Source organism: Bufo bufo, chromosome 6 (assembly GCF_905171765.1).
Source record: "Bufo bufo chromosome 6, aBufBuf1.1, whole genome shotgun sequence".
NCBI lineage: Eukaryota > Metazoa > Chordata > Amphibia > Anura > Bufonidae > Bufo > Bufo bufo.
This window is the reverse complement of record NC_053394.1, coordinates 335431758-335459577: the sequence shown is the minus strand read 5'-3', so window position 1 is coordinate 335459577 and position 27820 is coordinate 335431758. Positions and strand designations below refer to the sequence as shown.

At 45.3% G+C, this 27820-nt stretch overlaps 1 protein-coding gene across 3 annotated transcripts in view; it reads right to left on the bottom strand.

The window, feature by feature from the left end:
• The window catches only part of LOC121004073 (agouti-signaling protein-like), a 316124-nt gene that overhangs the window by 182452 nt on the left and 105852 nt on the right, over window positions 1-27820 (bottom strand). Inside the window, exon 1 of one of the 3 annotated variants that reach the window (XM_040436153.1) lies at window positions 24641-24679. The exons of the other annotated variants lie outside the window; for them this stretch is intronic. The gene's annotated coding sequence lies outside the window, so the exon portion shown is untranslated. Of the gene's footprint in view, window positions 1-24640; window positions 24680-27820 lie in introns of those variants that run through there. 3 annotated transcript variants of the gene reach the window in all.

The window sequence follows — 27820 nt, the reverse complement described above, 5'->3', positions numbered from 1 at the left end:
CCTGTAACCGGGTTCCAGATACAAAGAGAAGGTTCCCCTCCTGAGTTCACCTATGCAGAAGCAGGAACACCTCAGTTAAAGAGCCTGAGGAAGCTGAGAGAGAGACAGAGGCAAAGCTCAGAAAAGCAAGAGGTACTCAAGACAACAGAGGAGGTACTTGATAAAGATAAAACCAAGGATATACGCCAGAGCTAGGGCATTGGGCCTTGGAGAAGAGTTTATATGTTCCAGGATCAGTCAGGAATAGAGTGCAAGCTGCCTGTACTACAAGTCCTGTGTTTAACACTCTGAAGTCACCTTGCTATACATATATTGCCTGCATCAACTGTACTGAAAATCAACTGTCTGCAAAGGAACTGCGTTTCCGTTATTGTCCCTATATGATGACTACTAAAGTTTGAGTTCTGCTTTAACATCACGTGGTTCCTCAATTATTCCTGCTATCAGCAAACGGCGTGCCACCGTTTAATTGGCACTGGCGTCACGAACATTTCTCATCATCACCTGCCCTTGCAGAGAGTCAGCCGTCTCAGGTTAGTGTCTATTGCACTACAACACCCAGGAACACTATTACACCTAACTTGAGTACGCTGCAGATATGTGACATTTCCACCCGTTGGAATTCCACCCTCCATATGTTGGACTGTCTATACGAACAGAGAAAGGCCATAAACGATTTCTTGATGATCCAAGCGGACAGAAGTACTCCCCTGTATAACTTCGATGTCAGCCAGTGGCAGCTCATGCGTGACACCTGCCGTTTGCTCAGGTCCTTTGAGGAGGCCACGTTATTTGTCCGTCGCTAGGACTACTGGATGAACAACTCATTCCACTGCTTCATGTCCTGGAACAGATGCTGGTAAATCTGGCTGGTTAGTTAACTAGAGACGTGGTGCCTAGATCTAATGGCCACATGAGCTGAACTGGAGGAGAAGGAGAAGGAGGACATTGGAGCACAAGCAATGTGTAGTAAAATGGGTGGGTTTTCTACACAGGTGACAGGAGAGGAGGAGCAGGAGCAGCCAGAGGAGCTACAGGGCGATGAGGAATATGAGGCAGAGGACCCAGACACACCGTGGCAGTATGCAGTGACTTGCACAAATGGCCCGATGTATGCTCACCTGTTTGCATAGTGACAGCCGAATTGTCAGCATTCAGCAGAGGGATGACTTCTGGCTCTCAACCTTGTTGGACCCTCACTACTGGTGAAAAATAGGGGGCCTTTTTTACACCTGCTGAGAGGGAGGACCAGCTGAACTACTATAGAGACATCCTATGTAGTGAGTTGGCCACTGTCGATCTGCGCCATCGTCCATCCTCTCGCAGATCTGACCGGTGGAGCCCTCTGCGCTCACGTTCCTCTGCCATGGCTACTGTGGCAGGGTGGGGGTAGGATCAGTTCCAGCTCCATCAGCAGCAACTTGAGTCTAGAGTCCCTGATGAGCAGCTTTCTTCACCTGCCTATTGAAGAAACTACTCACCAGCAGCAGCAGCTAGACCTAGAGCAGGAGCTGAACCAGCAGGTGGTGGCATACTTGGACAGCACCCTACCACATTGTGGCCGCAACTGACAGAGTTTGCCCTTGAAAAGCTGTCCTGTCTGGCCAGTAGTGTGGCATCAGAGTGGGTGTTTAGTGCAGCGGGGGACATAGTTACCCAAGAAGAACTCGCCTGTCCACCCAAAATGTGGAGAGACTGACCTTTGTCAAGATGAATCAGGCATGGATCAACCAGGATTTCCACCCACCAATGCCTGATGCATCAGACTAGATCATCCATGGTGCCACACCAACACTTTGACAAAAGAGACCGGTTTCTTCTGGCTACCTGCCTCAGCTACTATTCTGATGCTGCCACCCACCTGATGCTACACATCTGATGCCAAGTGCTCCTTCTTTCCCTCACCATCTTCAGCTGGTACTGGTATTGCCACCCACCTCCCCACTCTGTCACCGGGTCACTCTGTGGTCTCCTGATGCTGCTGCCACCTTTACACTATGTCACCTTGCCACTTTGTGGTCTTCTGATGCTGCTGCCTCCTCCACACTGTTATTGTGCCACCCTGTGGCCTCCTCCTACTGCTGCTGCTACCTCCACACTCTGTCATTGTGCCACTCTGTGGTCTCCTTATGCTGCTACTGCCACCTCCAAACTCTGTCATTGTGCCACTCTGTGGCATCCTGATGCTGCTACCACTTTCACACTGTCATTGTGCCATCCTGTGGCCTCCTCCTGATGCTGCTGCTGCCACCTCCATACTCTGTCATTGTGCCACTCTGTGGCCTCCTAAAGCTGCTTCTGCTACCTCCACACTGTCATTCTGCCATTCTGTGGCCTCCTCCTGATGCTGCTGCCACCTCCAGACTCTGTCATTGGGCCACTCTGTGGTCTCCTCATGCTGATTTCTCCTCACCACTATGTCATAGGGCCACTCTGTGGACTTCTCATGCTGTTCCCACCCTCCCCACTTAATGACTGGGCCACTATTTAGCCTTTCGGCCTGGCTGACACACTTGAGTTATTTGGTCAGTTTTGGCCCCGTAACTGGCCAAATAAGTGAAAGGGGTTCTCCGGCCTCTACTTGAAAATTGCCCATCTTCATTACCTGTGGAGGGAAGGTTATTACACCAATACTTACCCTCCACAGCGCAGCCCTTCCTATGATACTCTTCACGGTCACGTGACTGCTCCTGAAGCATTTTGAAGTCTTCCGGTCCAGCGCCGTCCTCTTCTTTTCCTGCCTGAGGCAGGAGACGGAACGTCATCACTGACGTCACCGCCTCCTGCCAGCCTTCTTCGGTCCTGTCGCTTGCACACTACTGCGCATGCGCCGGGACTACCGACCGTCTTCTAAGTGTACAGGCTTCTATGTGAAGCCTGTACTGACTCATGTATAGCTAGATGTAAGCGCTGTACATGAGTGACAGCATAACGATCAGCCACAGAGGCCTCATAACAGTGATATTCACAGTACTCCCATAACAGTGACACTGTTATGGGGGCACTGTCGATGTCACTTATGGGGGCATTGTGGATGTCACTTATAGGAGCACTGTGGATGTCATTTATGGGAGCACTGTGGATGTCACTTATGGAGGCACTGTGGATTTCACTTATAGGAGCAATGTGGGTGTCACTTATGGGGGCACTGTGGATGTCACTTATGGGGGCACTGTGGATGTCACTTATGGGGGCACTGTGGATGTCACTTTTGAGAGCACTGTGGATGTCACTTATGAGAGCACTGTGGATGTCACTTATGAGAACACTGTGGATGTCACTTATGGGAGCACTGTGGGTGCCACTGTTATGAGAGCACTGTGGATGCCACTGTTATGGGAGCACTGTGGATGCCACTGTTATGGGAGCACTGTGGATGCCACTGTTATGGGAGCACTGTGGATGCCACTGTTATGGGAGCACTGTGGATGCCACTGTTATTGGAGCACTGTGGATGTCACTTATGGGGGCACTGTGGATGCCATTTATGGGGGCACTGTGGATGTCACTTATGGGGGCACTGTGGATGTCACTGTTATGGGGACACTGTGGATGTCACTGTTATGGGGACACTGTGGATGTCACTTATGGGGGCACTGTGGATGTCACTTATGGGGGCACTGTGGATGTCCTTATGGGGCACTGTGGATGTCACTTATGAGAGCACTGTGGATGTCACTTATGGGGCACTGTGGATTTCACTTATGGGAGCACTGTGGATGCCACTGTTATGGGAGCACTGTGGATGCCACTGTTATGGGAGCACTGTGGATGCCACTGTTATGGGAGCACTGTGGATGTCACTGTTATGGGGACACTGTGGATGTCACTGTTATGGGGACAATGTGGATCTCACTGTTATGGGGGCGCTTTAGATGTCACTGTTATGGGGACACTGTGGATGTAACTGTTATGGGGGTGCTCTAGATGTCACTGTTATGGGGACACTGTGGATGTCACTTATGGAGGCACTGTGGATGTCACTTATGGGGGCACTGTGGATGTCACTTATGGGGGCACTGTGGATGTCACTTATGGGGGCACTGTGGATGTCACTTATGGGGGCACTGTGGATGTCACTTATGAGAGCACTGTGGATGTCACTTATGGGGCACTGTGAATTTCACTTATGGGAGCACTGTGGATGCTACTGTTATGGGAGCACTGTGGATGCCACTGTTATGGGTGCACTGTGGATGCCACTGTTATGGGAGCACTGTGGATGCCACTGTTATGGGAGCACTGTGGATCCCACTGTTATTGGAGCACTGTGAATGTCATTTATGGGAGCATTGTGGATGTCACTTATGAGAGCACCGTGGATGCCACTGTTATGGGAGCACTGTCTCAGTCCATGTGTCAGCCACAATTTCCAGGCCAACCTCGGCTCCCCCGACCAGATAAAAGACTGGCTGTATCATACATTACTGTCATATCATCAGTTCGGTCAGGAGAGTGCGGTCGGCCTAGGAGATGTGGCGACACGCGGACCGTGTTTCCCAGGCTGATTATGGTCTTATCTCACGTTTATCACACATGGTGGCCCTAGATAAACCCTTCAGCAGTCAGGACCAAAAATAGGATTAGGCCTCATGCACAGGACCGTATCCATTCTGCTATCTCCAAGTAGCAGATCTGCTAAATACAGATACTGCCTGTGTGAGATGTGCATTTTTTTCCAGAGCCATTGACTTCTATGGGTTTTAGATCTGCATTATGAGGACCAGAATAAGACATGTTCTATCTTTTGCTGTACTAATATACGGATGTGGAAAGCACAGTGTAAGTTCTGCAAAAAAAAAAAGAACATGTCCTATTTGGTCCTCATAATGCAGACCTAAAATCCATAGAAATCAATGGGACTGCAAAAAAAAAAAAGAAAAAAAAGCTGGTCGCACACGGACAGTATCCTTATTTAGCGGATCTGCTTCTCACAGACCGAAAAATGGATACGGTCGTATGTCACTGTTATGGGGACACTGTGGATGTCACTGTTATGGGGACACTGTGGATGTCACTGTTATGGGGACACTGTGGATGTCACTTATGGGGGCACTGTGGATGTCACTTATGGGGGCACTGTGGATGTCCTTATGGGGCACTGTGGATGTCACTTATGAGAGCACTGTGGATGTCACTTATGAGAGCACTGTGGATGTCACTTATGAGAGCACTGTGGATGTCACTTATGAGAGCACTGTGGATGTCACTTATGAGAGCACTGTGGATGTCACTTATGGGGGCACTGTGGATTTCACTTATGGGAGCAGTGTGGATGCTACTGTTATGGGAGCACTGTGGATGTCACTTATAGGGTCACTGTGGATATCACTTATGGGGGCACTGTGGATGTCTCTTATGGGGGCACTGTGGATGTCACTTATGAGAGCACTGTGGATGTCACTTATGAGAGCACTGTGGATGTCACATATGAGAGCACTGTGGATGTCAGTGTTATGGGGGCACTGTGGATGCCACTGTTATGGGAGCACTGTGGATGCCACTGTTATGGGAGCACTGTGGATGCCACTGTTATGGGAGCACTGTGGATGTCACTTATAGGGTCACTGTGGATATCACTTATGGGGGCACTGTGGATGTCTCTTATGGGGGCACTGTGGATGTCACTTATGAGAGCACTGTGGATGTCACTTATGAGAGCACTGTGGATGTCAGTGTTATGGGGGCACTGTGGATGCCACTGTTATGTGAGCACTGTGGATGCCACTGTTATGGGAGCACTGTGGATGCCACTGTTATGGGAGCACTGTGGATGCCACTGTTATGGGAGCACTGTGGATGTCACTGTTATGGGGATGCTGTGGATGTCACTGTTATAGGGCTGCTCTAGATGTGACTGTTATGGAGACACTGTGGATGTAACTGTTATGGGGGTGCTCTAGATGTCACTGTTATGGGAACACTGTGGATGTCACTGTTATGGGGACACTGTGGATGTCACTGTTATGGGGACGCTGTGGTTGTCACTGTTATGGGGGTGCTCTAGATGTCACTGTTATGGGGACACTGTGGATGTCACTGTTATGGGGACACTGTGGATGTCACTGTTATGGGGACACTGTGGATGTCACTGTTATGGGGACACTGTGGATAACACTGTAAGGCCTCTTTCACACGGGCGTTGTGGGAAAATGTGCGGGTGCGTTACGGGAACACCCGCGATTTTTCCGCGCGAGTGCAAAACATTGAAATGCGTTTTGCACTCGCGTGAGAAAAATCACGCATGTTTGGTACCCAAACCCGAACTTCTTCACAGAAGTTCGGGCTTGGGATCGGTGTTTTGTAGATTGTATTATTTTCCCTTATAACATGGTTATAAGGGAAAATAATAGCATTCTGAATACAGAATGCATAGTAAAATAGCGCTGGAGGGGTTAAAAAATAAATATGTAACTCACCTTAATCCACTTGATCGCGGAGGCCGGCATCTCCTTCTGTCTCCTTTGCTGAACAGGACCTGTGGTGAGCATTCATTACAGGAAAATGACCTGTGGTGATGTCACTCCGATCATCACATGATCCATCACATGATCCATCACCATGGTAAAAGATCATGTGATGGATCATGTGATGACCGGAGTGATGTCACCACAGGTCATTTTCCTGTAATGAATGCTCACCACAGGTCCTGTTCAGCAAAGGAGACAGAAGGAGATGCCAGCCTCCGCGATCAAGTGGATTAAGGTGAGTTAAATTTTTTTACATTTTTTTTAACCCCTCCAGCGCTATTTTACTATGCATTCTGTATTCAGAATGCTATTATTTTCCCTTATAACCATGTTATAATGGAAAATAATAATGATCGGGTCTCCATCCCGATCGTCTCCTAGCAACTGTGCGTGAAAATCGCACCGCATCCGCACTTGCATGCGGATGCTTGCGATTTTCACGCAACCCCATTCACTTCTATGGGGCCTGCATTGCGTGAAAAACTCAGAATATAGAGCATGCTGCGATTTTCACGCAACGCACAAGTGATGCGTGAAAATCACCGCTCATGTGAACAGCCCCATAGAAATGAATTGGTCGGTATTCAGTGCGGGTGCAATGCGTTCAACTCATGCATGGCATCCGCGCGGAATACTCGCCGGTGTGAAAGGGGCCTTAAAGAGGACCTTTCACTTGTAAAAATTATGTGAACTAAGTATGCTGCCATGTAGAGCGGCGCCCGGGGATCTCACTGCACTTACTATTATCCCCGGGCGCCGCTCCGTTTTCCCGTTATGCCCTCCGGTACCTTTGCTCCTTAAGTTATAGTAGGCGTGTCTTCCCTTGTCCTGTGGGCGTCTCCTTCTCCTAGGATGCAGCGCTGGCCAATCGCAGCGCACAGCTCACAGCCTGGGAGGTTTTTTTCTCCCAGGCTGTGAGCTGTTCGGCTCATTATTAGTCAGGGAGAGCTGCACTTAGGAAGGGACAGATAGTGTAGGGAGTGTGATCGCAATCTATTAAGTTGAAAAACGTTTTGTGTGTGGTGGCAGCAATATAATATAGCCATCAATTTTTTTCCATACTTTTCTATACTTTTTCTAGAGAGGATGTATGCAGTGACTTGTGACATCTGTGCAATACCTTGTGTGTCAGGGCTAGAGATAGAAAAAATATAAGTGAAATCTAGTATATTTTTTCCATACTTTTACGTACTTTTCCTATAGAAGGTTGTCTGCAGTGACTTGTGACATCTGTGCAATACCTTGTGTGTCAGGGCTAGAGAAAGAAAAAATATAAGTGAAATCTAGTATATTTTTTCTATACTTTTATGTACTTTTCCTATAGAAGGGTGTCTGCAGTGACTTGTGACTAGAGTTGAGCAGACACCTGGATGTTCGACCGAACTTCAAACAAAAAAGTTCGAGTTCGGGACCTGAACTTGGCCCGAACTTGACCCCGAACCCCATTGAAGTCAATGGGTACCCGAACTTTTGAGCACTAAAATGGCTGTAAAAATGTCATGGAAAGGGCTAGAGGGTTGCAAATGCCAGCAAAATGTGGTTAAGAGCATGGCAAGTGCTCTGCAAACAAAAGTGGACAGGGAAATGACTTTAAAATAAAATACGTAAAAATAAAAAATAATAATCGTGATCTAGGAGGACGAGGTCCATATGGAGTAGGAGGTTGAGGAGGCGGTGGATGTGGCGGTGTAGGTGGAAGTGGCGGTGGAGGAGGAGGAGGTAGCCTACACAGTTTTTTGGTTTTAAATTTATTTGTATTTTTTTTAAATTAGGGTACAACCCAAAACATTGGGAAATATAACCTGTGATAACCCCCTCCAGTCGTGCGAAACACACGTTCAGACAATACACTGGCTGCAGGGCAGGCCAGCACCTCCAAGGTGTAAAGGGCAAGCTCAGGCCATGTGCCCAATTTGGAGACTCAAAAGTTGAAGGGGGCAGACCCGTCATTCAGTACATGTAGGCGTGTGCACACATACTGCTCCACCATATTGGTGAAATGCTGCCTCCTGCTAAGACGTTCCATATCAGCTGGTGGTGCTGGTTGTTGTGGCGTGCTGACAAAGCTTTTCCACATTTCGGCTATGCTAACCCTGACTTCTGAGGTGCTGGCAGTGCCCCAACTGCGTTGGCGACCTCTTCCTCTGCCTTCACCTTGTGCTTCGACTGTGCCCCCGCTGTCAGGTAGGAATGCCACCAGCAGCGCGTCTACCAGCATGCGCTTGTATTCGCGTATCTTACGATCACGCTCCAGGGAGGGAATTAAGTACGGTACGTTGTCCTTGTAATGGGGATCAAGCAGCGTGGCCACCCAGTAATCAGCACAAGTTAGAATGTGGGCAACTCGGCGGTCGTTGCAGAGACACTGCAGCATGTAATCGCTCGTGTGCCTGGCTGCCCAGAGGCAACAAAAAGCTGTCCTCTGTGGGAGGTGTATCGTCTGTGTCCTCTGTATCCCCCCAGCCACGCACCAGTGATGGCCATGAGCTGGTCTGGGTGCCACCCTGCTGTGAACAAGGTTCCTCCTCCTCCATCTCCTCCTCCTCATCCTCCACCTCGTCATCCTCCAGAACTGTGCCCTGGCTGGACAATTGTGTACCTGGTGTTTGTGGGTGCAGGAACCCACCCTCGGAGCCACTTGTGAATCACTGGCCGGAAACCCTACGAAATGATCCCTCTTCCTCCTCCTGTGTCACATGCTCTTCCATCATCAGCGTTTTTTTCAAGGAGGCATAAAAGTGGGATAGTAACGCTGAGAACGGCGTTATCGGCACTGGCCATGTTGGTGGAGTACTCGAAACAGCGCAACAAGGAACACAGGTCTTGCATGGAGGCCCAGTCATTGGTGGTGAAGTGGTGCTGTTCCGCAGAGCGACTCACCTGTGCGTGCTGCAGCTGAAACTCCACTATCGCCTGCTGCTGTTTGCACAGTCTGGCCAGCATGTGCAAGGTGGAGTTCCACCTTGTGGGCACGTCGCATATGAGGCGGTAAGCGGGAAGGCCGTAGTTACACTGCAGCGCTGACAGGCGAGCAGCAGCAGGGTGAGAACGCCGAAAGCGCACAGACGGTCCGCACTTTATGCAGCAGCTCTGACATGTCGGGGTAATTTGTAAGAAATCTCTGCACCACCAAATTCAGCACATGCGCCAGGCAAGGGATGTGCGTCAAACCGGCTAGTCCCAGAGCTGCTACGAGATTTCGCCCATTATCTCGCACTACCAGACCGGGCTTGAGGCTCACTGGCACCAACCACTCATCGGTCTGTTGTTCAAGGCCCGTCCACAGCTCCTGCGCGGTGTGGGGTTTGTCCCCCAAACAGATAAGTTTTAAAACTGCCTGCTGTCGTTTACCCCTGGCTGTGCTGAAGTTGGGGGTGAAGGTGTTACGCTGACTGGATGAGGAGCCGGTAGAGGATGAGGAAGCGGAGTAGGAGGAGGAAGCAACAGGAGGCAAACTGAAGCGCCCTGCAATCCTCGGTGGTGGAAGGATATGCGACAAACTGCTATCCGCCTCAGGCCCAGCTGCCACTGCATTTACCCAGTGTGCTGTTATGGAGATATAACGTCTCTGACCGTGCTTACTGGTCCACGTATCCATAGTGAGGTGCACCTTGCCACAGATGGCATTGCGCAGTGCACACCTGATTTTGTTTCCCACTTGGTTGCGCTCGCCTGGAAAAGTAGTGGCGGCTGAGCACGACGTACTGTGGGACAGCCACCGCCATAAGGCCTTTAAAACTCTCTATCTCCACCAGACGGAATGACAGCATTTCAAAGGCCAGTAATTTAGAAATGCTGGCATTCAGGGCCAGGGATCGCGAGTGGGTAGGGGGGTACTTCCTCTTCCGCTCCAGTGTTTGGGAGATAAAGAGCTGAACGCTTCCGTGGGACATTGTGAAGATGCTTGGTGACCCAGGTGGTGGTGTTCTGGCAGATCCTCTGTTTGCGGGGTGGCAGGTGGCACTGTCACTCCAGAGGTGGATGAAGAGGCCGAGACTGCAGCAGAAGTGGAAGCAGGAGGAGCCAGAGACCTTTCTTGGTTTTTGAGATGTCTACTCCCCTGCAGCTCGTGCTTTGCACTTAAATGCCTGGTCATGCAGGTTGTGCTCAGGTTGAGAACGTTTATGCCTCGCTTCAGACTCTGATTGCACAGCGTGCAAACCACTCGTGACTTGTCGTCACACATTGTCTGAAGAACTGCCACACCAGGGAACTCCTTGGAGCTGGCTTTGGTGTGCTCGGTCCCTTGCTGTGGTGGGCAGTAGCAGGCGTACTGTCGAGGGGACGGCCGCTCCGCTTTTGCACCCTGCTCCCTCTTCTGCTGTGCTGGTGGCTCTGTGAGACCACCTCCTCTTCCTCCGAACTACATAGGTCACTCGCATGACCTTGATTCCATGTGCGGTCGAGGACCTCATCGTCCTCCACATCATCTTCCACCGATTCTTCACCCCTGCCCTCCTTGTCAGTCTGCACACTTTCGAAAGCCCCAGCAGTTGGCACTAGAGATGGCCTTACGGTTCGCCCGGCGGTCGTTTTGCGGCGAACTTTGCGTGTTCGCGATTCGCCGAACATGCGAACATATGGAGAAATTTACGCCCGCCATATTTTTTTTACATTGTGAATAACTTTGACCCATGACACATCCATCAGGTGGTACAGGACAGCCAATTGTGACATTTCAGCACATGGACATACCCCCTACCTTATAAATAAACCTGATCTGGCCGCCATTTTACATTCAGTGTTTTGCCAGTGTAGGGAGAGGTTGCTGTGTGGAGCAGGGACAGGCTGTTAGGGACACCAAAACGCTAGCTAATAGGGCGACAAAAGTAATTTTAAGCACTAGTATAGGTGTGCTATCGATATGTGTGATACACAGGGGGGTGCGATATACTTATAATATACTTTTATAATGAGTCAAAAACACATAGATCTATATAGTGATCACCTGGAAGTCAGGGGCCCAGGGGCTAGGGGCTTACTAGGGCCATTTTTACATAGGGTAAGGTTCCGGACGGGGTCATTCTTATCAGGGCGGGTGGTCTGTGGTTAGGCTATCGGGGCCAGAATAGCACCCCCCTTTAGGGCAATATCAGGGACAGTTCTTTGCCCACCCTGTCCTTCAATACCACATCATCATCTAGCCCAGGGATGGATGCTTTTTTGCTTTCCCTCCTGGATTCATCGATGTGCACTGGAACCCCCCAGATTGTGGAAGGACATATGGTTTCTGATTTGGTGCCGCCGAGCACCTGATTTAGTGCTGCCAAGCACTTGTTATTGCCTACGACATCTATGCTTTTTGGTTAACTTTAATAATTTAATTTATTTTCATTTTGAGGGATATCTTTTCCATTCACACGTCCGCAAAATGGGTCCGCATCCGTTCCGCAATTTTGCGGAACGGGTGCAGACCCATTCATTTTCAATGGGGCCGGAATGTGCTGTCCGCATCCGCGGATCCGCACTTCCGCATCTGTGCTTCCATTTACGCCAAAAAATAGAACATGTCCTATTCTTTTCCGCAATTGCAGACAAGATTAGGCATTTTATATTATAGTGCCGGCGATGTGTGGTCCACAAATTGCGGAATGCACATTGCCGGTGTCCGTGTTTTGCGGATCCGCAAAACACTTACGGACGTGTGAATGGACCCTCATAGTAAAATTATTAAAAGTTACGTTTTATCTTCATGTATATTCTAATGGATTGCCTTCCTTGTACAATGTTATAATATACTTTCTATGTTAGAAAGTATATTATAGTGCATTTGTATTGTGCTGCAGTTGTGTGCGGTTCTGCTGCGATACTGCAGGTATATAGAGGGACAAGCGTTATTGGAACAAATAATTTCTACTGGTGTGATATATCAGTAGTCCCCCAAAAAAACTGATTGAAGCGGGGTGTTATATACCAATATACTTTCTTTATAGTGCATTTGGGCACTGTATAGTGCATTTGCGCATGCGCGTACACAAAAATTATATTGCCGATATTTCGCATTGAAAACAAAAATGAATGAAATGCAGCAAAGGCTGCAAAATTACGTTTTTTGCCCAAAATGGTTGTTTTTCAAAAAACTGAATATAACCACAGTATCTAAAGGGTGTATCTAACACGTCCTAATCCAGACTAGGCCGCAATTAAAGTTTTTTGCCCAAAATGGCTGTTTTTCAAATTATTGAATAGAACCACAGTATCTAAAGGGTGTATCTCACACGTACTGATCCAGACTAGGCTGGAATTTAATTTTTTTGCACAAAATGGCTGTTTTTCAAATAACTGAATATAACCACAGTATGTAAAGTGTGTATCTCACAATGACATATGCAGCAAAGGCTGCAAAATTATTATTTTTTGCCCAAAACGGATGTTTGTTTAATAACTGAATATGACAGCAGTATATAACCCTTGAATTTCACATGTGCTGATGCAGCTAGTGCATTAAAATTGTGTATTTTGCCCAAAAAGGGTGTTTTATTAATAGAAGAATATAACCACAGTATCTAAAGGGTGTATCTCACACGGACTGATCCAGACTAGGCCGCAATTAAAGTTTTTTGCACAAAATGGCTGTTTTTAAAATTATTGAATAGAACCACAGTATCTAAAGGGTGTATCTCACACGTCCTGATTCAGATTGGGCCGCAATTAACGTTTTTTTCCCAAAATGACTGTTTTTCAAATTATTGAATAGATTACAAAGTCACAAAAGCTCAGATGCAGTGCTGGTGCACTGAGCTTGCATAAAATGGCCGCCGCCCACCTAACTAACAGACGGATAAAAGTTATTTTTTTCTGTCACTGGGCTCGAGGCAGGGTAAAAAGATTGTGCACTGCACCCACACAACTAAATGTATGTAGATTGCCGAGTTATATTCGAGTTCTGATCACAGATTCTGTCCTATTCTCTCCCTGAAATCACCAGCAGCATCCTCTCCCTACACTAGTAACAGCAGAGTGACGTGCAGCGCTACGTGACTCCAGCTTATATAGAGGCTTTGTCGCATGCTGCACTGGCCAATCACAGCTTATGCCATTAGTAGGCATGGCTGTGATGGCTTCTAAGGTCACACAATTAAACACTTGTTGATTTCAAAAAGCGCAGAGAAATCGCCGAACAACGAACCTGAACCCAAACTTTTATTAAAATGTACGGTTTCGGGTCCGGGGTCCAAAAATCCTAAAGTTCGGTACGAACCCGAACTTTACAGTTTGGGTTCGCTCAACCCTACTTGTGACATCTGTGCAATACCTTGTGGGTGTCAGGGCCAGAGATAGAAAAACTATAAGTGAAATCTAGTACCGTATATGCCGGCGTATAAGACGACTTTCTAACACTAAAAATTATTTTCAAAAGTCGGGGGTCGTCTTATACGCCGGGTATACTCAGATCCGATGGTATATTCTAACCCCCAGGCGTTCCCATGGGGACGGGGACGCTTGAATACACAGGGCCCCGCCGCTCAGAGGAGTACATTTATTAACTGTAACCTGTAACTTTAACTTTAAATGAGCGCTCATCTCTTTACTAGGGTACCTTACTCTCAGCTCCGCTAACAGGCAGTGCGGGCGGCGCTCACTCACTGACGTTACGTGCCTGCTCCTCCCACTAGGCGGCGCAGGCACGTGACGTCAGTAAGTGAGCGCCGCCCGCACTGCTTGTTAGCGGAGCTGAGAGTAAGGTACCCTAGTAAAGAGATGAACACTCATTTAAAGTTAAAGTTACAGATTACAGTTAATAAATGTATACTCCTTTGAGCGTCGGGGAGGGGGATCTGTGGATGGCACTGTCATGGCGGGGTGGGGGGATCTGTGGATGGCACTGTTATGGGGTGGGAGATCTGTGGATGGAACTGTCATGGGGGGATCTGTGGATGACACTGTTATGGGGAGGGGGATCTGTGGATGGCACTGTTATGGGGAGGTGGATCTGTGGATGGCACTGTCATGGGGGGATCTGTGGATGACACTGTTATGGGGAGAGGGATCTGTGGATGGCACTGTCATGGGGGGATCTGTGGATGACACTGTTATGGGGAGAGGGATCTGTGGATGGCACTGTCATGGGGGGATCTGTGGATGACACTGTTATGGGGAGGGAGATATGTGGATGGCACTGTTTAAGGGGGATCTGTGGATTGCACTGTTATGGGGAGGGGGAATCTGTGGATGACACTGTCATGGGGTGGATCTGTGGATGACACATATAGCATAAGATGCTATATAGTGTCATCCATAGATCCCCCCATAAGCAGTGTCATCCACTGATCCCCCTCCCCATAGCAGTGTCATCAACTGATCCCCCTCCCCATATCAGTGCCATCCACAGATCCCAGTCAGTTCCCTGGACTGGAGAAGATCGTCTTGAAGGCAGGGAGGGCTGGGCATTCAGGGGTAGTCTTATACGGCAAGTATAGCCCAAACCCTATATTTTAAATGGAAAAGTTGGGGGTCGTCTTATACGCCCAGTCGTCTTATACGCCGGCATATACGGTACATTGTTTCCATACTTTTACGTACTTTTCCTATAGAAGGGTGTCTGAAGTGACTTGTGACATCTGTGAAATACCTTGTGTGTGTCAGGGCCAGAGATAGCAAAAATATAAGTGAAATCTAGTATATTTTTTCCATACTTTTATGTACTTTTTCTATAGAAGGGTGTCTGCAGTGACTTGTGACATCTGTGTAATACCTTCTGTGTGTCAGGGCCAGAGATAGAAAAAATATAAGTGAAAACTAATATATTTTCTCCATACTTTTATGTACTTTTCCTATAGAAGGGTGTCTGCAGTGACTTGTGACATCTGTGCAATACCTTCTGTGTGTCAGGGCCAGAGATAGAAAAAATATAAGTGAAATCTCAACTGCAGGCCCTCGCATATAATGTTTTACAGAGTCATCTCACCACAAGGCCTTCGCATATAATGTTTTACAGGGTCAGCTTACCTGCAGGCCCTCACCTACAATCTTTTACAGGGTCAGCTCACCCTCTGATGACGACAGCGAAGTCTTGCCTGTTGGTACTCTGACACACATGGCTGACTTCATGTTAGGCTGCCTTTCCCATGACCCGCGCGTTATACGCATTTTAGACAACACGGATTACTGGTTGTTCACCCTTCTCGACCCCCGCTATAAAGAGGACTTCTCATCTCTCATTCCTCTGGTGGAGAGGACAAGCAAAACAGTGCTATACCAGAAGGTCCTTGTTGAAAAATTGCTCCAAAGTTGATAGGGAAGACATACAAATGGATCATCGCCGTCACGGGGACGTGCGATCGCCCAGAAGTTATCTAGAGTCAACAAAGCGGCAGCAGGCCCTCACCTACAAGTCCAGTCTCAGTAGCCAAGAGTCTGGTCAACACAATCCTCACCATGACTGCGTTGTGGAGGCTGGGAGCAAGTTGGCTTCTGGCACCAGACTTGCCCTCCAATAGATCCTCGTTAACGGAAAGTGTACTCATTCCAATAACAGGGCCTCTTAAGAGTGCCATATTGTTATTTATCGTCACTACCTCCCTGAGTCGAGAGTGGGTAATTGCCGCTCGCCTGCTGCCTTCCTTGGACCCTTGTGCTTTAATAACTTGTCCCACCCTCTCTGGGTGGATCACATTTAGGAAAAAAAGGGGGCAAGGCAACAACAGCCAATCAGATTTCAGCCATTGACCTCCCTTGGATGTGGTAGCCGTTTCTCAGACTCCCTCTCCGGCATCGAACCCTGATTCCCTGTTACCCGTGATCACCATGGAAGGCGCAGAAAAGAACATCGAAAGTTGATAGGGCAGACACCCGAATGGATCGTCGCCGTCATGGGGACGTGCAATCGCCTAGAGGTTATCTAGAGTCACCAATGCGGCAGCAGGCCCTCGCCCCTAATGTTTTAGATGGTCAGATCAGCAGACCCTTGCTCCAAATGTTTTTGAGGGTCACCAGCAGGCCATCAATCATAATTTTTCAAGCCAGGCACCCCCTGCTCTGAAGAGGGGAGGGTGCCTGGTTCATAGGAAAAGGTCAGAAATGCCCACTGCCGCTGGGTAATAGAGACGCTGCTCTCCACTCCCTGCAAAACATACTGCCGCTGGGGAGCAGGACCGACTGTCCCTACTCCCTGAAACTCTGGCTGCCGTTGGGGATCTGGGCCGACCGCCCAGCATCCCTGTAGGGCCGGTGGAGAGACCTCAGTCCCATCTCCACCTGCCATATGGTGTTCCCCCAGGACCAGTCTATGAGGTGCCTTTTCTCCACAGCTGGTACTGAAGCAGGGGATACTTTAGTCGGATCTTCCCAGCTGTAGGGTTGTAGGTCTGGGACTGCCACCCAGCTCTCCAGCAGTGTATATTGGGGCCGAAGTGAGCTGATAAAGTATTGGTAATCCTGCTCCAGCTCCCACTCCATTGTCACTAGAGATGCCAGGTCTTGTCTCACCTCTCTCGCTGTAGCCCAATCATGCATACCCTCCCTGCAGTCATAGATATCCCAGAACCGGGACTCTCCAGCATCTCCAAACTCTGGTTCTGTGAAGGCCTCAAACAACAGGCCAGGGCCATCGTAATCCTCATCCTCGGGTCCGTCATGCTCACCCATCCAGGGGGAGTGCCGAATCAAGTACCACCAGAATGCCTGGTAGGCGTCGTCTTGCCAAAGCTCCTTTTATACCAGGCTTTCAAATTCTGTCACCCATTCATCCAGGGGCTGCTCTACCAGAAGGGGCATTCGCAGGGCCACTCTCATCTGCAACCGCCGCTCTTCACTGGGGAGACTCTCGCCCCGCCGACTCTGTATGTCTTCCAGTGCCTCGTGCCAGACGCCTTTCTGGACTGAATCCCTCCAGTCCGGGTCATCCTCCTCCTCATAGTGGAACGCTGTTCAGGAACTAGCTGATTCCATACTGCTGTTGCCAGGGGCGCTGTACAGGGACAAGTGCCCTCAACTTTGTACATCCACGAACAGTGTCTCCAAGCTGCTTCTCCTCGCACTAGGACGCCATCCCACTGCTGCCATCACTATAACGGATCTCCTAGCACCCCGACTGGGTACCTCCATTGATGGATGCTCCTAGAAAATAACCTCGCCACTATTAATAATTGGCTGGACATATATCAAATAAAAAACAATAACATGCAATCAATAGGTCTTATGGTCATGCAGCTCAAAATGGACCTAAAAAATTCAATGGCTGGTCAATAGCCCAGACAAGAGTGATAAGTGTTGGTATTAGGGACCAAAAATATGGCGTACAAAAAACGCTGGACTGTCCAAGATAAAAATCAATTGTGGTATTTTGTCCAATTGGATCTGATTGAATATCAACTCTAAGAAAGGTATCAACTCTAAAGAAAAGAATCTTCTTTGTGTCAAACAACAAGAGTTGATGTTTAATAATAGGGACTGAGTTTTGTTCCCTTAAAGTATATAGTTGTTGTTGACTATAGTTCCATCAGAATGATATTATGACAGTTCATTTAAAAATCTTGGCAAGTGACATGTTCTAATTAAAAATACTAAGGTGACATTGCAGGTATATAAGAATGCTCAATTCAATCGCTATTTAATAGTACGTTACCACTCTTCAGCAGTTGTTTGTTGTCTCGTACTAGCGATGTGTTGCTGAAGTCCTGGCTTGTCTCCTTACAGCTGTGCGCCCTGGTGGCGAATTGCATTCCCCTTCGACATACCACGTGGCGTCCCACATGGTCCAGAGCGGAGTTGGTTATTGGTTGGTTGTGTAGTTGCAGTCTGATCCTATGGCACTTGTAAATTACTCGATTTTGGGAACAACGAGAGTCCGGTAGTAGCAGCCAAACTGTAACTGTAAATAAGCAATGTTGGAATCTTTAGTTGTATCTTGCCAGATACGGCTTGTTGGCTATTGTATATACCCAAACGCGTTTCGGAGCACGTGCTCCTTCCTCAGTGGGTATCAATAGCCATTTAAGTCAGCAAATTTATATCTAGTCCTCAATTAGACGGCCTGGGCGGTATTCAATCTGGCCAAGTGTTGACAAAAAATCTGGGCTGGATTATGGAAATGCTGGATTGTTCATAAAGCAATGTCACCAGTTGCTTAATATTATTATAATTATTTTATTTTTTAAGTTTATTTATTAAATTTTTCCCTTTATGACATCAAGTAAAAAAAAAAAGATTTGACAGTACCAGATCCGAGTACATCAATACATATTCTACTGACATAGCAGATATAACAAATTATTGAAAAATTTGAACAAAAGGAGAAATGCGAATCTAATACATAGTCTGTGCTGTTATAAGAGATTCACAAACTCCTTAATCAGATCCCTTCCCTTAGACTCGGATCTCCCACTATCAATCCACAGCCATACTTCCCTCATAGTGGTCATCTCGGTGGACGTCGCCAATAATCGCTCCAGTCTCTCCCTCTCCCCCTCTCTCACCCCGCCTCATCTCCGGGCGGCAACGGCACTCATTTAGCACCCGCCGCTCATGCCTCATATCTCTCAATCCTTGCCAGAAGGTTTTTCCATTCCCTAATGCTAGGTGCTCTATTTGCTCCCCACTCTCTTGCGATAATAACTTTTGCCGCCATAAGGCCTCTTATCCAGACCCTTTTTTTCTCTTTTTCCCTAATAATTGATGATGGAAAACACGCTTAATATTATCTTGAACATTGTTATAAGCTCTGATGTATGCTTATTTCAAAATAAGCAGAAATAAACAGAAAAATTGAGAAAAAAAAAAAGAGAATAAAATATTGCATTGCCAAAAAACGCATACGCGTTATCTGTGCATTATGGTGCGTTTTATGTTAAAACTGAGTCTTCATATAACCATTCATAAATCTAAACAGATATCATACATAAAAGACTCTATCTAGTCTGATATCATACATAAAACCGTGATAAAACCATAGAGAGCAGTGAAAAACATAGATTGTCTACATTATACGTCAACTCTAATATATACATAATGTGTATTCTCTTATCCAGACTTGCTAAGGTAGTGGTCAGGGTATTTATTCAAAGGATGAAAGGCGTGATGGGGGCCCTCCAAGGAGGGGAGATCCAAGTGCTGGTATACAGCCAGACATGGATGTCCCATCTCCGAAAGGGCACCCACCCCATCTACAGGAAACCGAAAAGTTCCATCTCCGCATTCAAACCATCGCTAGTACGAGCAACACATCGCTAGTCCGAGACAACAAACAACTGCTGAAGAGTGGTAACGTACTATGAATAGCGATTGAATTGAGCATTCTTATATACCTGCAATGTCACCTTATCAAGATTTTTAAATGAACTGTCATAAGATCATTCTGATGGAACTATAGTCAACAACAACTATATACTTTAAGGGAACAAAACTCTTATTATTAAACATCAACTCTTGTTGTTTGACACAAAGAAGATTCTTTTCTTTAGAGTTGATACCTTTCTTAGAGTTGATACTCAATCAGATCGGATTGGACAAAATACCACAATTGATTTTTATCCAGGACAGTCCAGCGTTTTTTGTACGCCATTTTTTTGGTCCCTAATACCAACACTTATCACTCTTTTCTGGGCTGTTGACCATCCATTGAATTTTTTAGGTCCATTTTGAGCTGCATGACCATAAGACCTATTGATTGCATGTTATTGTTTTATTTGATATACAGCCAATTATTATTCATTTGTTAATTGGAGATAGATTGGAGATATACATCATATTGCCAAATCTTTAGATGTTTACCATTTTATTTTATATAGGGATGTGTTAATATATTTTTTAATTTTTATATGAATAAATATTCTTTTACTATCAAATATTTATTTTGATCTTATCCATACTACACCAGTCAATAGAGTGCCATCCATTTTTTCTATATCATAACATATTGTCATTTATCAGGCGGTGGGTACGCCTGGGATAGAGCACCTTATCCGTGATCCTGAATAGGTGAGCCACTGATTTGATGTGTATTTAAATATACTGTGTGTTAACGAAATCACCCAGTGTCACTGAGACATGATTTACTATTGTTGTCATTGCGTTCGAGAGCTTGGGGAGGGGGTAGGGAACAAGAAAAACAAAAAAACAATAACAGATACCAATTTTAGGGCAATTTGAGCCACTTTGATTTGGTCCAAATTGATTTGCGTCCTAACCAAACTTTGAGAAATTCAACGAAACTGAACCAAAATGAATTTTGAGTGGTTCGCTCATCTCTAGACAGAACAGAAACGAAAAGAGAACCCATTTGACCATTTAAAATCCAAATAGACTATCCCCGGGGAGTCCATATTACCCAAATCTGTTTAAAGCATGTGTAGAGGGAAGGGGGAGATATATATATATATATATACACTGCTCAAAAAAATAAAGGGAACACTTAAACAACACAATGTAACTCCAAGTCAATCACACTTCTGTGAAATCAAACTGTCCACTTAGGAAGCAACACTGAGTGACAATCAATTTCACATGCTTTTGTGCAAATGGGATAGACAACAGGTGGAAATTATAGGCAATTAGCAAGACACCCCCAAAAAGGAGTGGTTCTGCAGGTGGTGACCAAGGCCACTTCTCAGTTCCTATGCTTCCTGGCTGATGTTTTGGTCACTTTTGAATGCTGGCGGTGCTTTCACTCTAGTGGTAGCATGAGACGGAGTCTACAACTCACACAAGGGGCTCAGGTAGTGCAGCTTATCCAGGATGGCACATCAATGCGAGCTGTGGCAAGAAGGTTTGCTGTGTCTGTCAGCGTAGTGTCCAGAGCATGGAGGCGCTACCAGGAGACAGGCCAGTACATCAGGAGACGTGGAGGAGTCCGTAGGAGGGCAACAACCCAGCAGCAGGACCGCTACCTCCGCCTTTGTGCAAGGAGGAACAGGAGGAGCACTGCCAGAGCCCTGCAAAATGACCTCCAGCAGGCCACAAATGTGCATGTGTCTGCTCAAACGGTCAGAAACAGACTCCATGAGGGTGATATGAGGGCCCGACGTCCATAGGTGGGGGTTGTGCTTACAGCCCAACACCGTGCAGGACTTTTGGCATTTGCCAGAGAACACCAAGATTGGCAAATTTGCCACTGGCGCCCTGTGCTCTTCACAGATGAAAGCAGGTTCACACTGAGCACATGTGACAGACGTGACAGAGTCTGGAGACGCCGTGGAGAACGTTCTGCTGCCTGCAACATCCTCCATCATGACCGGTTTGGCATTGGGTCAGTAATGGTGTGGGGTGGCATTTCTTTGGAGGGCCGCACAGCCCTCCATGTGCTCGCCAGAGGTAGCCTGACTGCCATTAGGTACCGAGATGAGATCCTCAGACCCCTTGTGAGACCATATGCTGGTGCGGTTGGCCCTGGGTTCCTCCTAATGCAAGACAATGCTAGACCTCATGTGGCTGGAGTGTGTCAGCAGTTCCTGCAAGACGAAGGCATTGATGCTATGGACTGGCCCGCCCGTTCCCCAGACCTGAATCCAATTGAGCACATCTGGGACATCATGTCTCGCTCTATCCACCAACATCACGTTGCACCACAGACTGTCCAGGAGTTGGCAGATGCTTTAGTCCAGGTCTGGGAGGAGATCCCTCAGGAGACCGTCCGCCACCTCATCAGGAGCATGCACAGGCGTTGTAGGGAGGTCATACAGGCACGAGGCCACACACACTACTAAGCCTCATTTTGACTTGTTTTAAGGACATTACATCAAAGTTGGATCAGCCTGTAGTGTGTTTTTCCACTTTAATTTTGAGTGTGACTCCAAATCCAGACCTCCATGGGTGGAAAATTTGGATTTCCATTTTTTTATTTTTGTGTAATTTTGTTGTCAGCATATTCAACTATGTAAAGAACAAAGTATTTCAGAAGAATATTTAATTAATTCAGATCTAGGATGTGTTATTTTTGTGTTCCCTTTTGTTGTTTTGAGCAGTGTATATATATATATATATATATATATATATATATATATATATGTATGTTTCCATTTAAATATGCACATATACATATATATTAGCCCTGAATGGCCAGTGGGGATATATGTTACGTAGTATATACATATATCCCCTGTGTATATATTTTTATGGGTCCTAGTATTTGCCCCAGGTTATATATATACATATATATGCCTGTGTGGGCCCAGTATATATGTGGGAATAGATATTTATGTCCCCCTGTATCCCCCAGGTTGTGGATATATTGTATGGGCCCAAGTGTGTGTATATATAGATATGCATACATGCCCCTGTTAGTTGTATGACTATATATAGTATATACTGTATACTTATAACCTAAATATGGCCAATAATTTCCCCCAAGCACGGGTGCCACCCCAGCTGATGCCGCCTAGATGACTGGACAATTATGTCCAGTTGCGGTCACTTCAAAAGACAGAGATCCTCTGCCTTTTGATAACACTTATGGCAGGACCGGAGATGTTTTGCATAACATGGACAGGAGAACAAAGAGCTCCCCTACCCCTGTATGCTGCGCACCTCTGGCGCTGTAATTACAGCACCAGAGGTATGCGGTCTCTTCACAGGCAGGAGGATCAAAACATCCCCCCGCCTGGAAGTGCACGCCAGGACGTGCGGGCTGGTGCGGTGACGTCATATCACCGTGCCGGCCGGCGTGTACTGGGCTGCAGGCGTGCGTGCATGCCTGCAGCGCGGGAGGCATGGGAGCTAGCGCCGCAGGGTTTAAATACCCCCGGCGGTGCTGCGCTCAGAAGGGAAGTTGAGCCAAGCAGCCCAATGGAAGAGAATTATCCCCAGGAAGACGAGCAACCCCTGGAGACGAGCAATTAACCCCTGGATGGCTGAGTACCCTATACCACCAACGATTAACCCCTGCTATAACCCTTGCCCTGCATTAACCCCTAAACCACCAATACATAAATCCCTGCTATAACCCCTGCCCTGCATTAATTTCTGAACCACCAATCCATATCCTATACCACCAACTAATCCCTACAATATTATAACCCACTGCCACCAATATATTAACCCCTTCACTGCTTCCATACCCAGCCCACTACCACACATTAACCCTACAGTTCCTGGCATTGCATTATCCCCTGCAATATTAATGCATTGCCCCACTAAAACATTTGCCACCAACCCTGGGTTAACCCTTTTCACCAACCCTGCATTAACCCTTGCAGGACCACTCCTGCAACCCCTGGTTGCATTTAACCCCTTGTTTTTCCCATAGGGACAGTGTGTAGTCAGGTGGGTGGGCACTGCTACTTAACGTGTGTGAGTAAGTGTATTTTTAGGTCGAATTTGGGGTGTTATTGTGTAAGATATTGTATTGTGTTTAGTATAGTTATGTGTATTGTAGTGTTGTTAATATATTACTGTGTGCGACTATAAGTATATATATTTATATGTCCATTGATATAAATATATATAGTTATAGCAATAATTAGACTGTAGACTTCTTATTGTGTAATAAATACGTTATTATTCATAGTATAGCGTATAGTCATTTATTGTAGTAGTCGCCACCATAGTAGTAATTCACACATAGTTCAGTTCAAAGTAAGTGCAACAAGGAAGTTAGTATTTAGAGTTTAAATAGGCAGAGTCATCACTAGACGACTGCATCTGATTCATGATCACATTTCTAAAAATAATGTACTGGAGTGAAGAAAGCCTATTGTGATTTTCCTCTTTGAAATCCACACACATTTTTCTGCACAATGACCAAATAATTCACAGTTCACATCAAACACCATCAATTATTTTTGGTTTTTACTACTCACATCTGTTTTTGAAATACAGATAATCATAATAATTTAAACATCTACGAATACAGTGTCTGATGCTCAGCATTCATTCGATATACAATAGCTTGTGTTTCATCCACTGCACTTTTCATGTTCTTACACCTAAGAAAGCTGAGTACTTCTTGCACATCTTAATATTTATCTGTGGTTTCAGATATGAATATTCATAGCATAGATTTTTATCTTAAATTCTTCACTGATGTCCTTTTTATAATACTATTTTTTTTCTCTAGTGTAAACTCATACATGTTTACTGTGGAGGTAGTACTAATATTTTGCACAGATTATTAAGTTGAGGCACACGCGAGTGCATATGTTGATTTTTTTTGTCATGAAGTTTGCATTTCATGAAGATCGATTTACAGGTTTTGGCATCTTGTATTTTCAAAGATGCATAGTAATAACTCTACTTACGTGATCTATTCTCTAAGCTCTGCAAATATGTTTAGCTGCTTGACAGATTCTAATGGCGTTTGGTAATGTTAGGTAATTTCATGTTCTCGTAGCAACTGTCCTTTCACCTTGTGATCATTAAATCCAATAACAAGTCTGGTTTTAATTATTGGGTGTCTCAACTGACCAGAGTTACACTTTTCAACTTGAGATCTCTCACATATTCCTTCTTCTGTGCTTTCATGTAAAGAATGAACTTTGCCGTTACAGATAAATCTCATGTATACAGTACATATATGTCTCATTTACTCTTGGTGTACAGCATTCCTTAAATACTATTAATATTGAATTTGTTAGGTAAGTACTCATATTTTTTATTCATTTTTCCTTCTCATCATTAGCCACTTTATAAAAAATGTATGAGAATGTGTTCATCTATTTTCTATCCTTGTCATTCTCCACTCCCTTATCATCTACAGCCTCTTTTCCTAATATACAGTGAATGGATGACAATGGAGATAAAAAAAAATTCCACCCTGGTAAAAATGAATAGTTGATTAATTACCTGAAGAAGTATTAGAATTAAAGTGTACATTTCCCAAAATTCATTTTGGATCCGATTTGGTCAAATTGGCTGTCAGATTCAATTCAGTCCGAATAAATTTTGTCTAAATTGAAAATGCCCCAATTGTCCTAAAAAGTCGTATGACAATCTGAGGTTTCCTAGGACTGTATTTAACCCTTTGCTGCAAGCTTTGTTTTTTTTTGTTTTTTTTAAACTCGGGTTATTGAAGAATAAATAAAACACAAAAAGAACATTACATCTACATGGCCGTGTATAGAAACCACTGGCCCCCTGAACAGAAAGTGTAACAAAAATGAAATTTGCTAGAAATGCAGGCTGAACGTACTATATATAGTAATGTCAAAGATGTATGTAGCAGGTCATAAGCACATCACACTTCCAAAACTACACTGTTTTTGTTTTTTACTACTCACATCTGTTTTTGAAAAACAGATAATCGTAATATTTAAACATCTACGAATGCAGTGTCAGCTTTCACTTGATATACAATAGCTGGTGTTTCATCCACTGCATTTTCATGTTCTTAGACCTAAGAAAGCTGAGTACTTCTTGCACATCTTAATATTTATCTGTGGTTTCAGATATGAATATTCATAGCATAGATTTTTATCTAAAATTCTTCACTGATGTCCTTTTTATAATACAATTTTTTTTCTCTAGTGTAAACTCATACAGTATGTTTACTGTGGAGGTAATACTATTATTCTGCACAGATTATTAAGTATAGGCACACGTGAGTGCATATCTTGATTTTTTGGTCATACAGTTTGCATTTCATGAAAACTGACTTACAGGTTTTGGTATTCTGTATTTTCAAAGATGTATAGTAATAAATCTACTTACGTGATCTAATCTCTAAGTTCTGCATATATGCTTAGCTGCTTGACAGATTCTCATGGCGTTTGGTAATGCTAGATCATGTTCTCGTAGCAACTGTTCTTTCACCTTGTGATCATTAAATCCAATAACAAGTCTGTTTTTAATTATTGGGTGTCTCAACTGACCAGAGTTACACTTTTCAACTTGAGATCTCTCACATATTCCTTCTTCTGTGCTTTCATGTAAAGAATGAACTTTGCCGTTACAGATACATCTCATGTATACAGTACATACAGTATATGTCTTACGCTGGGTGTGCTGCATTCCTTAAATACTATTAGCACTAGAGTATCTCAAAATTGAATTTGTTAGGTAAGTACTAATATTTTTCATCCATTTTTCCTTCTCAACATTAGCATAAAAATCTTTAAGAACAGAATGACGGCCACTCATTTGTGCTTTATTAAAAATGGATGATAATATGTTCATCTGTCTTCTATCCTTGTCAGTGTCGGGCTGGGGTGCCTAAGGCCCATCAGCAAAATTTATTTTGGGGGCCCACTGTACGGATACATTCAAATATTACCTGCTCACACAGCAGCAAGATGCTACCAGATGATTGATTATGGGGGTCCCTGCAACAACGCTAACAAGGTAGGTCCTGGGAAAAAGAGGACACTGGCTAGCTTTCCTCTATACCTAGAAGTCATCTCAGCTCTGATTGTGTGTATAATAATAAACTGGGGAGTTTATTAAAAATCTATCAAGTTTTTTATATGAACATGGGCTGGTTAAGGTGCTGTACACTGAATATATGTATGTACTCCAGTAAGTCTACTGTGTTATGTGCCACTTTTGCAGGGAGTGGGACACAAGGGCCCACCTTGCTCAGGGGCCATGAGGGTTTCACCTGTATCCCTGTGGGCAAGTACTAGCCTGATCCTTGTCATTCTTCACTCCCTTATCATCTGTAGCCTCTTTTCCTTTGCAAAATTGTTTTTATTGGGTTTTTTAAATTTTAAAATAAGCACAGTTACAACATTTGGTGATATTACAACTGTTTGAACCAACACACATTAACATAAACATAAACAGTAAAACAAAAGAAAAGAAAGAACAAAAAATTAATTTTAACAGTGCAGGATTATTTTCCAATTTAACATATTTGAGATTTATAGAATGAGCTTTCCATCCATTTGTCCCATCTGAGGTGGAAAGTAGGGATTCTATTCTGTATGTAGGCGATGACTTTTTCGAATGAACAGGTGTTGTTTACTGTCTGCCAAACTTCTTTGATATGTGGTGTATCTTTAGACTTCCAGTGTCTAGTGATGACTAGTTTAGTAGCCATTGATATGTGTGCTATTATTGATTTAGAGTCTTCAGGGAAATCATTTAGTCCTATTAGCAATAAGGCAAGTTGTGGTGAAAGAATAATATAGTGTCCTAGGATTGTTCTAAGCAGTTTATTTGCAGCTTCCCATAGAGGTTTAATCGCCTTGCATTCCCAAAGGGTGTGGATTAGAGTTCCTTTTTCTCCACATTGTCTCCAACAGGTATCAGGAGTATCTGGGAATATAAGATGTATTCTGCTTGGTGTGTAGTACCATCTAAGGTATGTTTTAATCAGGGCCTCTCTATGGTTGGTGCTGTGGAAGTACTTTTGGGTATTGGAAAAAGTGATATACCAGTCTTGTAAGGTTAATTTCAATTGTAGTTCCTTTTCCCATTTTTGTATATAGTTGTTAGTGGAGAGATTGTGGGGTTCTGCTAGGAGGTTGTAAAATGTTGTTATA